The sequence below is a fragment of the Cervus canadensis genome, chromosome 1, assembly GCF_019320065.1.
Source record: "Cervus canadensis isolate Bull #8, Minnesota chromosome 1, ASM1932006v1, whole genome shotgun sequence".
Lineage (NCBI taxonomy): Eukaryota > Metazoa > Chordata > Mammalia > Artiodactyla > Cervidae > Cervus > Cervus canadensis.
In genome coordinates, this window is record NC_057386.1 from 72,794,695 (window position 1) to 72,813,791 (window position 19,097).

The following is a 19,097-nucleotide window of genomic DNA, read 5'->3' on the forward strand; positions in this document are numbered from 1 at the left end:
AGGTGGCACTAGTGGCAAAGAACTCACCTGCCAATGCAAGAGACAAGAGATACAGGTTCGATTCCTGAGTCAGGAAGATCCCCTGGAGGAGTAAATGGCAAGCCATTCCAGTATTCTTGCCTGAAGAATCCCATGGACAGAGGAGCCTGGTGGGCCGCAGTCCGTAGGGTCGCAAAGAGTCAGACACAACTGAAGTGACTTGGCATGCATGTACTACTTAAAAACTTTAAATTTGGTGTGGTTTTCTTTTTTTGTTTTTCACTTTGGGATTTTTTTTTTCTTCTAGTTGTAAAATTGTGTGCTTTTTATTGAAACATCAAAAATATTGTGTCAGTCTGCTGTGGAGGCAGGTTTCCACTATTCTTACACTCATTCTGTGCATGCCCCTTGGCACGCGGCTAGTTTCATTCATCATTACATTCATTTAAGGTGCAATCCAGACACTCACCTACCTTTCTGTCTGTAAGAACCTAGTCAAACAATTCATTGCTGTATGTCAATTATATTTCAAGAAAATGAGAAGATCTTTTTTAAAAAAGAAAGGAAATTTGCCAAACATTTACAACTGCTAGTATTTCGCTGAATGCTTGCTATGTACAGAGCCCTGTTCTAGTGTGAAAGAGATTAAAAATGCGCCAGGTCTGGAATCTAGGAGCCCAGGGAAGCTTGTTTCAGAAAAGCTCATGGGTATCCACAGGGGTTATAAATGTGTGCCCTAAATGTGAATGAACTGCACTGAACTGAAAGGTGTAAAGGAAGATGTAACATTAACTAAGAGAGACAGATCATTTTTGTTCATTAGCTATTCTTTTTTGTTTTTACATACTTTCATTGATTCCTAGTGAAAATCTTTCTTTCCATAATTTTAATCTCAATAGTTGCTGAACCTCAACATTCCTATGATCTAGTTATTGTTTAAAAACACTTGCTCTTAACAGATGCACTACTATATGTAAAATACATAAACAACAAGGACCTATTGTATAGCACAGGAAACTATATTCAATATTTAGTAACAACTTTAATGGAAAAGAACCTAAAAATATACATATATGTGTGTGTGTATGTATAACTGAATTATTTTTCAGTTCAGTTCAGTCGCTCAGTCATGTCCGACTCTTTGCAACCCCATGAATCGCAGCACACCAGCCCTCCCTGTCCATCACAAACTCCCGGAGTCTACTCAGACTCATGCCCATCGAGTCGGTGATGCCATCCAGCCATCTCATCCTCTGTCTCCCCTTCTCCTCCTGCCCTAATCCCTCCCAGCATCAGGGCCTTTTCCAATGAGTCGACTCTTCACATGAGGTGGCCATAGTATTGGAGTTTCAGCTTCACCATCAGTCCTTCCTATGAACACCCAGGACCTATCTCCTTCAGAATGGACTGGTTGGGTCTCCTTGCAGTCCAAGGGACTCTCAAGAGTCTTCAACACCATAGTTCAAAAGCATCAATCTTCGGTGCTCAGCTTTCTTCACAGTCCAACTCTCACATCCATACATGACCACTGGAAAAAACCATAGCCTTGACCAGACAGACCTTTGTTGGCAAAGTAATGTCTCTGCTTTTTAATATGCTATCTAGATTGGTCATAACTTTTCTTCCAAGGAGTAAGTGTCTTTTAATTTCATGGCTGCAGTCACCATCTGCAGTGATTTTGGAGCCCCAAAAAATAAAGTCTGACACTGTTTCCACTGTCTCCCCATCTATTTCCCATGAGGTGATGGGACCAGATGCCATGATCTTAGTTTTCTTAATGTTAAGCTTTAAGCCAATTTTTTCACTCTCCTCTTTCATTTTCATCAAGAGACTTTTTAGTTATTTTTGAATTATACGAAATCAACTATATTTCAATTGAGAAAACCTCTTGTTCTTACATTATATTTTACAGCTTTGCATCTGAATGATGAAGGATAACTTAGAGATACTAGTCATTTGTCACACCATATACCTAATTTGTGTGACAATTGTTTACATACATGTAATGAATCAGGTGGGGTTTGCAGGTGACTCAGTGGTCAAGAATCCGCCTGCAATGCAGGAGATGCAAATTCAGACCCTGGGTTGAGAAGATTCCCTGGAGAAGGAAATGGCAACTCACTCCAGTATTCTTGCCTGGAAAATCCCATGGACAGAAGAGCCTCATGGGCTACAGTCCATGAGTCACAAAGAGTCGGACACAACCGAGCGACTAAGTACACACTATACTGACGTGTGTACCTGAAGGCACACAAATTATATATTAAACTAACTTAGTCCTCTCAATGACATTTTGAAGTAGGTATTATCATTTACAGATGGGGAAATCAAGGCTCGCCTTCTTCACCTGTAAGGCCCTGCCACATAAGAATTCTGGCACTGCCACTGGGAGCGATGTGGGTGAAGTTGTCTTTTGTGATGTGCTCTGCGGTCCACTCATTACCTCAACCTTAATCCCTTTCTCAACTTCTCTTTTGTACAGCTTCTACGACCAGTGCCATTTCTATTACAGAGTCACCCGCCCCTGAGCATATAATTGTTGAAACAACACCAGGTTTGTTCATGTTTTAAAACAGTTTTTCTCTGGAGTCACTGTGATGTTGCAGCTTTACTTAATGGGACTGACTACTGCAGGGAAACTGACAAAGACTGAGAAATGGAAGCAAAATAGACAAAGCCTCTCTCCTCTAGAGGAATTCTCACTTCTGGAATGTTGCACAGGAATAATACTGTAGATTAAAGAAATTAAAGCATTCTAGCAAAACACATAAATGATGAATGTGACCATGAAACGGTAGGCCAGATAAAAGGGATCCAGTAGTGCAGTGGTGAGAGGGGGCTTATGGTCAAACCTGGCTGGACTCAGCCCTGACCTTGGCCCTGTCCCAGGTGCTGACCCTGAGTAGATTGAACCCCGAGTTCTCCAAAGGGTCTCCATCTCTTAATTTTAAAATGGGGCTCATTATACCTACCTCACAGTGTTTCTCTAAGGATTAAATAAGAGAATGTGTGTAAAATTGCTTGACTGAGAGCCCAATACATCATACGTGCCCAGTAAAGTATAAGCCATCTGGGTCCTGAGATAAGGATGATCAGGTGGCATTCACTCTCTCTCTGATTATTTTTATATGGAGTAGAAGATTACTTTGAAAGAGCAGGTTGAAAGAAGGCGGCCTTTTGTAGGTGGGATTTAGGCAGGGTCCTCTGGATTTAAAGTAAAGTCTCAAAGAAGACTTAGCATAGCTCCTGGATCATTAACTAGTGGAAACACTGAGAAAAAGGGAAGCAATGTTTTTTCAGAAGGCCGGAGACCAAGAGAGGAAAATTAGGCTAAGTGCTTAGAACCAATTACTGGACTTCTGGATCCAGTTAAATAATCTACTTTTCAAAGTAATTTCAGTGTAAAGCCAACATGATAGTGTCAAACCAAAAAACATTCAGGGGTCAACTGGAGACACACATAGCACACATGCCATGAATCCAATAAATAATGGATGGCTAAAGAATGACCAAATATAATCAAGTCTTTGACAAGGTCAGGTAATGTAGTGCAATAATTACTTGTAGTAAATTCAAGAATTGACATAAAATGGCATTGGGAGACAGCAGAAAAAGAAATATTATTGTGGACTGGTAAGGGGGGATTAACTCTAGCAGAGCATTCAGTTCAGTTCAGTTCAGTCACTCAGTCATGTCTGACTCTTTGTGACCCCATGGACTACAGAACGCCAGGCCTCCCTGTCTATTACCAACTTCCGGAGTTTACCCAAACTCACTTCCTTTGAGTTGGTGATGTCATCCAACCATCTCATCCTCTGTCGTCCCCTTCTCCTCCTGCCTTCAATATTTCCCAGCATCAGGGTCTTTTCAAATGAGTCAGCTGTTCATATCAGGTGGCCAAAATACTGGAGTTTCAGCTTCAGCATCAGTCCTTCCAATGAACACCCAGGACTGATCTCCTTTAGGATGGACTGGTTGGATCTCCTTGCTGTCCAGGGGACTCTCAAGAGTCTTCTCCAACACCACAGTTCAAAAGCATCAATTCTTCGGCACAGCTTTCTTTATAGTCCAACTCTCACATCCATACATGACTACTAGAAAAACCATAGCCTTGACTAGATGGACCCTTTGTTGACAAAGTAATGTCTCTGCTTTTTAATATGCTGTCTAGGTTGGTCATAACTTTTCTTCCAAGTAATAAATGTCTTTTAATTTCATGGCTGCAATCACCATCTGTAGTTTTTTTGGAGCCCCAGAAAATAAAGTCTGCCATTGTTTCCACTATTTCCCCATCTATTTGCCATGAAGTGATGGGACCAGATGCCATGATCTTAGTTTTCTGAATGTTGAGTTTTAAGCCAACTTTTTCACTCTCCTCTTTCACTTTCATCAAGAGGTCTTTAGTTCTTCTTCACTTTATGCCATAAGGGTGGTGTCATCTCCATATCTGAGGTTATTGATATTTCTCCCGCAATCTTGATTCCAGCTTATGCTCCATCCAGTCCAGAGTTTCTTGTGGTGTAATCTGCATATAAGTAAAATAAGCAGGGTGACAGAATACAGCCTTGACGTACTCCTTATCCTGTTTGGAACCAGTCTGTTGTTCCATGTCCAGTTTTAACTGTTGCTTCCTGACCTGCATACAGATTTCTCAAGAGGCAGGTCAGGTGGTCTGGTATTCCCATCTCCTGAAGAATTTTCCACAGTTTGTTGTGATCCACACAGTCAAAGGCTTTGGCATAGTCAATAAACCAGAAATAGATGTTTTTCTGGAACTCTCTTGCTTTTTCTGTGATCCAACAGATCTTGGCAATTTGATTTCTGGTTCCTCTGTCTTTTCTAAAATCAGCCTGAACATCTGGAAGTTCTCGGTTCACGTATTGTTGAGGCCTGGCTTGGAGAATGTTGAGCATTACTTTACTAGTGTGTGTTCAGTTCAGCTCAGTTCAGTTCAGTCGCTCAGTCGTGTCCAACTCTTTGCGACTCCATGAGCCACAGCATGCCAGGCCTCCTTGTCCATCACCAACTCCTGGAGTCTACCCAAACTCATGTCCTTTGAGTCAGTGATGCCATCTAACCATCTCATCCTCTGTTGTCGCCTTCTCCTCCTGCCATCAATCTTTCCCAGCATCAGGGTCTTTTCAAATGAGTCAGCTCTTCCCATCAGGTGGCCAAAATACTGGAGTTTCAGCTTCAACATCAGTCCTTGCAATGAACACCCAGGACCAATTTCCCTTAGGATGGACTGGTTGGATCTCCTTGCAGTCCAAGGGACTCTCAAGAGTCTTCTCCAACACCACAGTTCAAAAGCATCAATTCTTCAGCACTCAGCCTTCTTCACAGTCCAACTCTCACATCCATACATGACCACTGGAAAAACCATAGCCTTGACTAGACGGAACTTTGTTGGCAAAGTAATGTCTCTGCTTTATAATATGCTGTCTAGGTTGGTCATAACTTTTCTTCCAAGGAGCAAGCGTCTTTTAATTTCATGGCTGCAATCACCATGTGCAGTGATTTTGGAGCCCCCCAAAATAAAGTCAGCCACTCTTTCCACTGTTTCCCCATCTATTTGCCATGAAGTGATGGCACCGGATGCCATGATGTTAATTTTCTGAATGTTGAGCTTTAAGCCAACTTTTTCACTCTCCTCTGATTGTGCAGTTTTTTGAGCATTCTTCAGCATTGCCTTTCTTTGGGACTGGAATGAAAACTGACCTTTTCCAGTCCTGTGGCCACTGCTGAGTTCTCCAAATTTGCTGGCATACTGAGTGTAGCACTTTCACAGCATCATCTTTTAGGATTTGAAATAGCTCAACTGGAATTCCATCACCTCCACTAGCTTTGTTTGTAGTGATGCTTCCTAAGGCCCACTTGACTTCCCATTCCAGGATGTCTGGCTGTAGGTGAATGATCACACCATCGTGATTATCTGGGTCATGAACATCTTTTTTGTATAGTTCCTCTGTGTATTCTTGCCACCTCTTCTTAATATCTTCTGCTTCTATTAGGTCCATACCATTTAAGGCAACTATATTAGGAACGTTTGCAGAAAGGAATCCAGTGAGACTGCTGGCAAAAACACAGCTGGGACAAAGTAAGGGTTTGGATTCTGATGGTGGAAAATGGATAGCAACATGACTGAACTTACATTCAGTCATGTCCAGCTCTTTTTGAGGACAGGACTGATGTTCATGTGGGATTACAGCTCAATATGTCTCTTTCTGATCACCATTTTTACGTTTTTTAAAAATGTACCGCTTCTTGTGGAAGTCCGTAGATGGTTCTTCCAACAGTTTGTCATATCCTTCCCTTTAGTGCATGAGGTATTTTATTAATTCCTGATGAATGGAAACTTGTTGGGTGGCTGAAAGTAGATATTGGGATTATTAATGTTAAGACTGACACATTACCTCATATATTTTACTTGCTCACTGTTGAAAGTTGAACAATGTAGTTCTTTAAACACAGTTAAGTAATAACAAAAACCCACTAGACAGTCTAATCCCAAAGGGGTATTTTTTAAACATGCTGTATGTTTTCTGACCTTATTTTGAAATATTGTCTTTTTAGAACCATACCCAGAACCAAAAGGAGGCATCTCATTGTCAGGTATGTTAATATTTGACAAAGAATGATGATCATTCCATTTAAAATTTTGTTTTGCAAGTTTTAAATGCCTTGGAACTAGAAGCATCAATTTTATTTTTTAAGTTTATTTTCTTTCTGATTTTGCTTTAAAAATTTAATTGAAGTATAGTTACTGTACATTATTATTTGTTCTAGGTGTAGACTATAATGCTTCATACTTTTAAAAGTTATACTCCATTCATAGTTGTTATAAAATATGGCTACATTCCTTGCGTGCTGTACAATATATGTGCTATACTTAGTTGCTCAGTCGTGTCCGACTCTTTATGACCCCATGGACTGTAGCCCGCCAGGTTACTCTGTCCATGGGATTCTCCAGGCGAGAATACTGCAGTGGCTTGCCATTCCCTTCTACAGGGAATCTTCCCAACTCCAAAGTCAAACCCAGGTCTCCTGCACTATAGGCGGATTCTTTACTGTCTGAGCCAGCAGGGAAGCCTGTACAATAATATATCCTTGCAATTTATTTTATACGTGACAGCTTGTACCTCGTATTCTCCTATCCCCATATTGCCTTTCCCTCTTCCCTCTCCCCACTGGTAACCACTAGCTAATTTTAAAAACAAGAGTTTTTAAACAAGATTTCAGTCTCACAAATTGTAAAAACAAATAAAATATGCTCTTTTCAAAATCAAAATAGGCATTTCCAATTACCTTAAACATTTTAGAAACAGCAGTATATAATCTGATCATCATTTTTATTTTAAGTTATATATCTTGAGCTTTCTAACCAACCATGAGTACATCCAGAATAAATACAGACCATTCATGTCTTAGTCCAGATTCATTTTAGACCCTGTGCTACCAGTTTGGAGCTATCTTCCCAACGCTGTATTTGAGGACTATCACTTTCCCCTATAAAAACAACAAAGTTGTATTACCCTGCACTATTTTATATATTACCCTGCTTTATTTTACAAATGCTGTGTGATCATTTACTTCACACTTTTGTAATTTGCTGCTCTATTTTTCTCCTATAGTAATGATAGTCATTATTTTTGCGGTGATTGCTGGTGTCATTGGAATTATCATCGGAATTGCGATCCTTATTAAGCGACTGAAAAGGGTGAGAACTCAGTTTTTAACTTTGCTGTAAGCGTTGGTGTAAATAGCTCCAGGAGGGTTTAACTCTCTAGGTTCAACTAAACTCCAAAGAGAAACAAAACTGCGTGAAACTCCATCTTTTTCAACTGGACGCAGAGAAGTCACTGAGTTACTCTAGCAGAATTTTTTTTTGCATTTGTCTATAAAGAATCCCCAAACACAAATCTACCCGTTTTTCCAATGAAACATCCTCCAAGGCTTCTAACTTACTTTTATATATTGATGGATGTGGATGAAATAGTCAAATGTCTAACTATAGTATCTAGTTTAATTTGCATATGAAAAATATTTAAAATAACATCGTATATTTACTCATGCTGAAAACATTTGCTTTTTTATTCTATTTCCTGGGACAGATTTTTCAAATCCCATCTATGAATTTTCAGGCATGAGTGATTTTATTCATCATTAAAGATAGTTTTGAGTCTGTATGACAGCATTCCAAAGCACCTTTGCTATAACCTCCTGTTTAATGTAGTTCAGACACAACATTTGTGTGTGTGATTATAATGCTAGTAATTTGGAATTATAATCATAGGTCGTTAAGTACCTAGTCACAAAAGAGTGGTGCAATTGAGTTCTCATTCGCCCTCTATTTTTATTTCTTTGTGATCTCCATACCACATCCATTCTATGTATGTATATATTCTTTATAAAATGCTTGCCTAGAGAGCTCACAAAATGGCAATGTCAGAGCTGTAACAACAAGATTGATAGTAAATCTACATAGAGTTCCTTTACCCTTTTCTTTTTAAACTATTTTTGTTAGGTGACTTTGATAATCATTCAAACCTATGGTTGATTAGCATTACTCCATGTAAATTTATCTTCTCTAAATAATATTTTCTTATTGAAAATAAAGTGATTGAGAGTGTCTGCTCTAATATGAGAGATTTTGTAAGGACTTGAGTGGAAGATGACTCCTCTTGTTTGCCGTTTAAATGTTGGGGACAAAGTCATCCCCTTGTCTTTGGGCACAGATGACAAATTTAGTTGTCTTCTTTCTTAGCTGATGATCTAAATCTGAAAGACAATGACATACTTGGTTGGCAAAATTCAGAGAACATCTTCCATACAAATATAGTAGAATTGGGTCATGGTTATTACAACTAAAAGAACTATCACTTTAAAAAAAAATTTTCAATTCAGCTTTTCATTACAGCAGGGAACTATGACACAGTCAATGTTTGGGGTAATAGTTCACCTATGGAAATAACAAATAACATTTAGAAATACAAGTTTAAGCCAAAGTTTGTAGGTATCTATGAAATAACGGCTTTTTCCACAAAAGAATTCTACAACATGAATTTTAATTGAAAGAAAACAAACTTTAGTCAAAAAAATGTGCTTTTAATCTGAGGTATTTTTCTTACTGTGTCTAAGTTTATAAAATTGTGGCATTAACATTCTTCTGCCTTTTATTCATAGAGAAGTCAAAGACAACAAAGTATTCTTGAACTTGAAACTTCTGAAACTCCTAAACAATCAGAAGGAACAGGTTGGTGCTAATATTTTTATTGCCTTTTGCCATTTTGTAAGGAAAATAAATTAATAACTTACTTTTATACTCTTCAGTATAATGAAATTCTGTCTTAGGTGCAAAGTATCTTTTTTAAAAAAGTAAAAAAAAAATACTGCACATAAAGCAAAAACCAAGTTCTTTCCTGTACTTTTTATTTTCCACTACAAAATTGAGTATAGGAGAACCTGTAGGGGGCTAGTTCAATAGCCCCAAATCTGGAGCCAGACCTTGGTTTGAATCCATACTCCACCACTTAGCAGCTGTGTAACCCTAAACCAGCAATTGTTATGGAGATAATAATAGTGAGTGGGCTGATAATTCAACATGGGCATAATGATGGTGTTCACCTCACAGAGTTTCATGAGGATTGAAAGAACTACCACAAGTAGTAGAGTGCCTAGAACAGTTCTTGGCCAGAGTAAGCACCCAATGCCTAGTAGTTGTTATAAATATTGCAGGCTCTGCAGCCAATGATCTCTGCACAAATGGCCAGTCACTTGGCTCCCTTATCACTTCCACTCTCAAGTGGAAAAGGGATACATAAACATGGTGAAAACAGCAGGTGTATCTTATTGACCCAGAACAGTATTGACTTAAGTAGTGTTTTCCAAAAAGAGACAACCTCGTTAAAAAGAATTCATTTGAACCAGTCCTAATGAGATGGATGAAACTGGAGCCCCTTATACAGAGTGAAGTAAGCCAGAAAGATAAAGAACATTACAGCATACTAACACATATATATGGAATTTAGAAAGATGGTAACGATAACCCTATACGCAAAACAGAAAAAGAGACACAGAAATACAGAACAGACTTTTGAACTCTGTGGGAGAAGGTGAGGGTGGGATGTTTCAAAAGAACAGCATGTATACTATCTATGGTGAAACAGATCACCAGCCCAGGTGGGATGCATGAGACAAGTGCTCCGGCCTGGTGCACTGGGAAGACCCAGAGGAATCGGGTGGAGAGGGAGGTGGGAGGGGGGATCGGGATGGGGAATATGTGTAAATCTATGGCTGATTCATATCAATGTATGACAAAACCCACTGAAATGTTGTGAAGTAATTAGCCTCCAACTAATAAAAAAAATAAATAAATAAACAAAAAGAGACAACCTTAAAAAGTGTGAAATTTTTACATTTACAAACATCCAGATATTAGTACTTTCTTGCAGAAAAAGAAAAAAATGTAAACTCTAACACGACTGGAGTATCCATTAGCAGCATGTGAGAGCAAGTTCATAAGAGCTAAGCAGTAGTTGCTGCCTCTACTATGTGTTTTAATACCTAACTAATTTTATTAGTTAGGAACTATTACATAATCTCACTAATTGAGTATATAGTTCTATTAATATTAAATTTTGCCTGAGATATGAACCCAAATGACATGTGTTTGGGGAGATAATCACCAAACACAAGTCGCTACAGATTGGGCTTTAAATGCTCAAGCAAAAGGGAAATGATTCTGCTTTCTACAAAATTGAAGTTTTCCCCATAATTATCAAAAATCATGACAGATCTTAGGGGCTGTAAATTTCCAGATTCCAATATTTAACCCTAGACCTAGGGTTAAGTCAAAGGACTTGCTAGGTTTTTAGACTTTGGGGTCATAAAAAAACAGAGAATTTTAAACTCTCCAACCCAGCCACGTAACCTATATTCAAAACTAGGTTCATCACTATCTTGTAGGTTCTTAAAGCTTGAAGATGATTAGTATATAATTGTTTAGTCCTAGAAGGTTCATGCTTAGTAGGGTGAATGGCGTACATGTCATTCTCAGCTAGCAGAGTTAATAAAACCCCAATGTGCAGATACCTAGAACAACAAACATTTTGAGTCCTGAACCAGATTCACTTGTTTTAACTAGGGTTACTTCATTATAGGATTTGCATCTAGGACAAATATGTGTTGTTTCTTTTACCTACATTCTGCATTGTTTCAAAAAAAAATGTTTTGAAGCTGTTTTTAAAATGGAGCAATTACTAGCCAAGACCTAATGTTTGGTTACCTAAATTTCTATGTGCTTTTAACTACTGATTTATTTTGGTGACAATTTTAGTGTTTAATGTTTTGTCTGCTTTTTTTTCCTGTATAATCTCGAAACTTTCTGTGCAATAGCCCACAAAATTTGGGACAATTTAATCCATCAATGTTCATTAAAATATCCTTGTAAGTTTAAGTGCAACGGACATTTTCCAAATGCTTACTGTGGTTTGGTCACCTACACACTTATTAGATATACCAATAGGAGTCTCTGTCCTGTAGAAGCTGAGCACCTCTTTGGGTAAACAGACTGTGGTCATTGCAGGGAACAGGTTTTAAGGTAGCAGAGGCATTAGTATCTAAAAAGACTGGGGCGGGCCTTAATAGCAAAGGCTTCTGCAGATGAAATCACCTGAGGTCAGTCTTAAGGACGGATAGAGAAGAGTCAGTTATAGACAAAAGTCCAGCTTGAACAAAATCATAAAAGAAGGAAGAATATGGTGTAGTCAAGGAACTATGTATATTTCCACATTCAGTTCAGTCAGTTCAGTTCAGTCACTCAGTCGTGTCCGACTCCGCGACCCCATGGACTGTAGCACACCAGGCCTCCCTGTCCATCACCAACTCCCGGAGTTTACCCAAACTCATGTCCTTTGAGTTGGTGATGCCATCCAACCATCTCATTCTCTGTCATCCCCTTCTCCTCCCACCCTCAATATTTCCCAGCATCAGGGTCTTTTCAAATGAGTCAGTTCTTCACATCAGGTGGCCAAAATACTGGAGTTTCAGCTTCAACATCAGTCCTTCCAATGAATATTCAGGACTGGTCTCCTTTAGGATGGACTGGTTGGATCTCCTTGCAGTCCAAGAGACTCTCAAGATTCTTCTCCAACACCACAGTTCAAAAGCATCAATTCTTCGGCACTCAGCTTTCTTTACAGTCCAATTCTCACATCCATTCATGGCTACTGGAAAAACCATAGCCTTGACTAGACAGAACTTTGTTGGCAAAGTAATGTCTCTGCTTTTTAATACGCTGTCTAAGTTGGTCATAACTTTTCTTCCAAGGAGTAAGCGTCTTTTAATTTCATGGCTGCAGTCACCATCTGCAGTGATTTTGGATTTCCATATTAGCAAGATTAATGCCTCAGTTCTTCATTTATGTCTCAAATACACATAAAGGCAGTGGAAAGTGAGATGAATCAGATTTTAGGTTCAATTCATCTCTCCACATTTGTGCAAATGAAGTTATTAAATGTATCCTAGTAAGTTAGTGAAATTGTTACCAGAGAGTAAGTTCTTGGCAGAAAGAAATAGGAGATGAGACACATAAGTCAAGAAAATAAAGTTTAAGTGATAGGATGTTCTCAGGGGGAGCGTGAGTATATTCAGGTGGGTGGCTGCTCTGAATTCCTTTAACAAACTGGTTATATGGGGTGTAAAAATGAGTGGGCAGAATGTTCATTTGGGAGGGGAGAGGTTTGGAGTGATATTTCCTGATTTTCACCCCAGCTCCACCTTTCTAAGAAAAGGAGGGATCTTTGTCCTTATTCAGTCTTGATCAGAAGTGTCACAGCATCAGTACATGATGGAAACTTCTTATCTGCACAGCTAATTTTATTGTAACAAGAACATAATGAGAAAAAGGTTACATTTGGACACTGGAGATTCCACCTTTCCCTATCTTTCTTTGTCTGCCTCCAGGACACTTGTTACCCCAAAATGTCTGGGTTCTTGTCAGTCCAAAGGTTTCCTGTTTTCTGTCTGCCCAAGGACCTGCTTTGTTTACAACATGTGGGGTTTCCTGCCATTTGGCCTGTGCCTCCCTTTGTCTGCTCATTTCTAGCTCTCTGCCTGCTCTAACAAAATGGGTTATCAAATCAGACCCCACTTCATAGGAAATTTGGGAAAACACACAAGATTCCAAAAAGTGGGTTAGCCCTATTTTTGTAGAATACTGCGCTAAAGCAACTTACAAGTCAAAGGCAATAAGAGATGGGAGTGATCATGCCATCTCAACAAGAACAAGAGATGCTGGGGTATAAAGAACGAATTGCTTTTACCTCCGTGAACTTGCACAGGATTAATGGTTGGTGGGAAATGAGAATAAGTGAATCTGAGTTAGCTGTCCACAGTGATGGCCACATGTGACTTTTACCAGTCCATTTACTACAGCAGAATTTGGGGGTGCACCATTCCTGTTATTCCCCAATAGAAGGAGACTGTGGGAAATGTTCTGCTTCCATAACAGCAAAGGTTCAGCCCATCTGTTTCACACAGTTTCTGGAAGTAACATAAATCCAACCTACCAGCTAAGGAAAGTGGAACATCACACTTGGTGAGCGAGGCTGGCCCTTCTTTCACATGCTAGAATCAGAGAGGAATTTAGCAGCAAGTTTCTGTACAGCCTTGCCCGTGCTTATGTCTGAGAAAAAGCAGTTACTTCTGAACAAGATTACAAACTAGAAAGCATGTCTTAAATTCAAACACATATGTGTAATTCCACTTACGTATCATTTACTGCTTTCCCACTCTATTCCACCCCTTCACAAGTTCTCTATTAGTTTCTCATCTCTGCAGAAGTTAGGAAAAGAGCAGTTATGTTTGTTCCTTAAGTTCTAAGTCTTTTAGAATAGATTTTCTAAGAAATTCTGTTTCACTACACAGAACTCTAATAGAGCTAATCTGAAAAGAAATTCCTTTCATTTCCTAACAGTTGTATTCAAGGACAACTCTGTAAGAATATAGAATCCTGAAATTTATTTTATGAATTGATTTCCCGTTGTATTTAAATATAACTGTGTTTTATACCACTGTTTTGTTTTTTCTCTAGAAGATCCAGAACAGCAACCGATGACAGGCGATTCAACAATTCAAGCTTCAGGAGAAGTCGAAGACAAGACTTCAGCCATGTGAAAAATTAACATGGACATTTTGGTCAAGTGAAAAATGAACATGTCAAAAAACCAATATGTTGTATACCTTCCCAAATTGTACAATTTCAGGATAAAAATTTCATCATAATGAGTCCAATGACAAATGTTTTCTTTCATGCTTGCTTTTGTATGTTAACACAATTTTTATAATTAAATGACTTAGAATTCTTATTCAAAACTTTAGTTGGCTTCGTCCACAGTTCTTTAAGACTGACATTCTATTCTTTGGCATTTTAATGATTATGCTTTCAAATTAACAGTTTTGTAACATCTAGATAAAATCTAAGTTTTCTTCTCATTCTAAACTTCTGAGTCTATTTTCATTATTTTGAATAAATTAAAAGGAGAGCAAAATGCTATTATTTCCTTCATTGCCGAACAGGCAATGATGTTTTAATCACATTAAATGATGTTTTAATCACACTAATAAATCCTGTGCTTGGAAATGCCTTTCATACATACACACATACACATATGTACATATACATAGATAAAGACATGGAATAGATACAAATATATAAAGTGACACACACATTCATCCTTTGATGCATAAATCAACACAAAAGTTTTTTCCTATTAAAAAAAGTGGGATACTACACATGTATAAATGACTCATTTACGATAACTTGTCTGAAAGTCTAAAGTGTTAACTCATTCAGGGCACAGACATGAACTGTGTTCTACTGGAATATTTAATTGTCAGTGGGCAGAGTATCCTGAGTAAAAGACTTAATGACTTTGCTTACAAAAAGAAACCTCTGAATAACTCTGTAAATGCAATAAGATATGTCAATTTGACATGTAGTTGAATATATAAAAAGTTTACCCTGTATTCTCAATTAAATGCTTTAATCTGTCCAATCCTAGTTTCTATTTTTAATAAAGTTTTGGAAATTGGTTTAAATAACTTAAAAGAAATTTCTGAATCCTGGAGACTAAGGTTTTGTGACTGTACAGTTATCACTCATTTGCAGTAAAACTTAAAAAACGATGTAAAAACATTATGTATTCTTGTGATATTTCATTTAAACATCCATATGGCTTTTCATTATTGCATGATAATTAAGTAAATAGTATGTACCTATTTGAGCTTGGCAACTTAGATTTACTTTTTTATATGTTAAAAAAATCTAATTCTTAATCTACTTGCATGTTCAGAGAGTGTTGGTTGTTCTAAATTGATTATAGAAAAATAAAGAATAAGAACAATGTATTTCTGTTGATATATATATTTTGAAAGTAGTTATAACAATATTATTGTGTTAAATTAATCAAGTGAGTGGCCCAAGCATTAAGACAACTTTAAATATATTCTTTTCAATAAAAACAAAATGTTGAACCAAGAGAGAACACGTGACTAACCTTGTCTCTAAAGCAATTTACAGGTCAGAGACAATAAGACATCAGATGGCCCTGCCATCTATACCAGAGCAAGAGTCCAGAGAAAAATTAAAATAGGAATTACTTTAACCTTGAACTTTTCCTCAATTTCTCTGTACTTCTATCGATGAATTTCTCATATTTAAATTTAATGTTTGTGGGAAGAAATGACCTTGACTCTTCATATTTTTATAATTAAGTCATCATAAGATTATAGTAAAGAAATCTTATCTACGAAGGTAACATGACCCTATAAATTGCGAACTTGGAATTTCTTAAACTTTGGGACTAGAGCCATGGGGTGTGAGTGAAGCTGATTAGAAAATGTCATCCTTCAGGCCTGGGTGTTTGCTTGTATAGGTGTGAGCAAAGGGTCTACAGTGGACAGAAAATGAATGGAGAACGGGCGAGATGCTGGAAGGCAGAACATGGAGAGGCAAGGAATGATGTGGTGAAAGGGGTATTGTAGTGTACCCATAATAGTAATTGAGGGAGAGTCTTCTGATTTATTCTAAGCATTTGTCTTATCAAATGATGCAAATTTCACACAAGCAAATCTTAAGAGCACTTAGGCAAAAATTAGTACAAAATTCTACCCAGTATGGGAAATAGATGGGGAGACAGTGGAAACAGTGTCAGACTTCATTTTGGGGGGCTCCAAAATCACTGCAGATGGTGACTGCAGCCATTAAATTAAAAGACACTCACTCCTTGGAAGGAAAGTTATAACCAACCTAGATAGCATATTAAAAAGCAGAGACATTACTTTGCCAACAAAGGTCTGTCTGGTCAAGGCTATGGTTTTTCCAGTGGTCATGTATGGATGTGAGAGTTGGACTGTGAAGAAAGCTGAGCGCCAAAAAATTGATGCTTTTGAACTGTGGTGTTGGAGAAGACTCTTGAGAGTCCCTTGGACTGCAAGGAGATCCAACCAGTCCATCTAAAGGAGATCAGTCCTGGGTGTTCATTGGAAGGACTGATGCTGAAGCTGAAACTCCAGTACTTTGGCCACCTCATGCGAAGAGTTGACTTACTGGAAAAGACCCTGATGCTGGGAGGGATTGGGGGCAGGAGGAGAAGGGGGCAACAGAGGATGAGATGTCTGGATGGCATCACCGACTCGATGGGCATGAGTTTGAGTAAACTCCGGGAGTTGGTGATGAACAGGGAGGCCTGGCGTGCTGCGGTTCATGGGGTCGCAAAGAGTCGGACATAACTCAGCGACTGAACTGAACTGGACTGATTATGTATAGACTTCTTATTATGTTAACCCAGTGCTAATGTGTTTGTGCCCTTAGCTCTATTTAACTGGAATATGTTCACTGGAAACTGAAAAAGGACTTTACGCCACTAGCTTTAAACAAGGCATCTAAATGCTCATGTGTTGCTTGTCCTATGATTTGAGTTCCATCCCCTCCTTAATGGACTTCCTTCATGGCTCAGCCAGTAAGGAGTCTGCCGGCAATGCAGGAGACCCAAGTTCAATCCCTGAGTTGGGAAAATTCCCTGAAGAAGGAAATGGAAACCCATTCCAGTATGCATGCCTGGGAAATCCCATGGACAGAGGAGCCTGGCAGGCTAGAATTCATGGGGTCACAAAGAGTCGGACACGACTGAGCGGCTTCACTTCTCTCCCTCCTTAACTGGGTGTCATTGGATGATGGGACTTTCATTCATTTCGTAATTCCTCCATGGCTTCACAAAACTTGATTCTTATTTCATGACACTTTTCTTAATATTTAAAATGACATTATGCATAGTAATATCATAAAGATTTCACACAGCATGATGTGGAAAGAGAATCGATCTTGATGCCAGAGTTTAAATCTTGGCTTATTTATTCACATAATTTCTGTTTCCTGGTCTGCAATGTGAGGATGAAAATAATTACCTTGCAAAACATCTTGAGATTTATTCAAAATGAAGTCTACAGGGTGGCCAGCACCAAGGGGGTGTTTGTGTCCTCTAAACATTATAGACGTCTGATTCTCACTTGAGAAATCTAAACAGCAGGTGCTCTAGTGCTGCTGATGGTGTGGCCAGGAATGGGAGTGATGCCAGGTGTGATGGCATTTCTGAAGTTGGTGGGGGAGGGGCAATGAGAAAAAGGCTTTCCTGTGGGCTTTGTATGGGATGGATTGGGGGAGGGGTGCTGTTGGGTATAGCAGAGATGGCTTCCTAGAGGAAGGAACAGGTTTTAATAGAAAATAGAAGTGCAGCCAGACAACTAAGGACTGAACAAGATGGAAGCAACCAATTGAGGTAGAAAAGGATTTAGAAATGCCAAGAGAATGATAAGTGAGAGGTCCCCAGTGATGGGAAATTTGCATAACCTGCAAAAGCACCTACAAGAGAAACATTCAGATGAAAATCTCTGCCAAGAGTAGAATGCTGGGCCACTGTGAAGATACTGGTGTAGTCAAAACTTTCCCGTTCTCTTACCTATTTTTCCCTTACTATGTTCCAATGCAAGGGGGAGGGATCAGAAATTTCACATATCAAGATGCAGGAAGAGAAGTGAAAGCTCTAGGTAGGATGGGAGAAGGAAGATGACTCTCTCTTTCCTAAAGCTAGGGAGGTGGAAGGAGTAAAAACATAAATTTAAAATCAGAATGGAAAGTTTGATTACTGCATTGGTAATCAAAATCAACTAAAAATAAAAAATTTTTAGTTTTTGTACAGTTTTTATAAAATATTGGCTATATTCCTCATGTTGTACAATATGTCCTTGTAGTTTATGTTATACCCAATAGTATCTCCCACTCCCTCACCACTGTATTGCCCTTTCCCCCCAATGATAACCATTAGTTTGTTAGTGTGTTCTCTATATCTGTGAATCTGCTTCTTTTTTGCTGTATTCACTAGTTTGCTGTATTTTTTGCATTTCATATATAACTGATTTCATTCAATATTTGTCTTTCTCTGTCCAACTTATTCCACTTAGCACAGTGCCCTCCAAGTCTATTCATGTTGCTGTAAATGGCAAAATTACGTTCTTTTTTATGGCTGAATAATGTTCATTGTGTGTGTATGTATGTATACATATGTATATGTATACACATATATGAACATATGTATATATGTTCTGAACATATTGATACATGTATGTTATTTGCATGTGTGTATGCTATGTGTTATATAACATATTTTATGTGTCAATAACATGCTATTAACACATATGCATCTATGTTATGTATATGCATTGATATACACATATATTGTATACTATATATGTTGCTAACATGTGATGCATGTTATATATATCATATTGTTGTGTCACATATATGTTATATATGTGCACATACATATTTATAGTGTGTGTTGTGTTAATATAGAATGTTTGTGTGTTCATTTATATATGTTAACAATATATACATGAACGTATCTATAACTGAACACATGTGTGGAGCAAAAGTGAAAGTGAAGTCGCTCAGTCGTGTCCGACTCCTTGCAACCCCATGGACTGTAGCCTACCAGGCTCCTCCATCCGTGGGATTCTCCAGGCAAGAATACTGGAGTGGGTTGCCATTTCCTTCTCCAGGA

The 19,097-nt window shown here is 38.4% G+C and overlaps 1 long non-coding RNA gene across 1 annotated transcript; it reads left to right on the top strand.

Moving 5' to 3' along the window:
* The first annotated feature begins 7,612 nt into the window (after positions 1-7,612).
* LOC122454142 lies at positions 7,613-14,594 on the top strand. Its single transcript, XR_006273333.1, has 3 exons — positions 7,613-7,696; positions 9,163-9,232; positions 14,072-14,594. It is a non-coding gene; the product is annotated as an uncharacterized LOC122454142 (long non-coding RNA).
* The last annotated feature ends 4,503 nt before the right edge of the window (positions 14,595-19,097 follow it).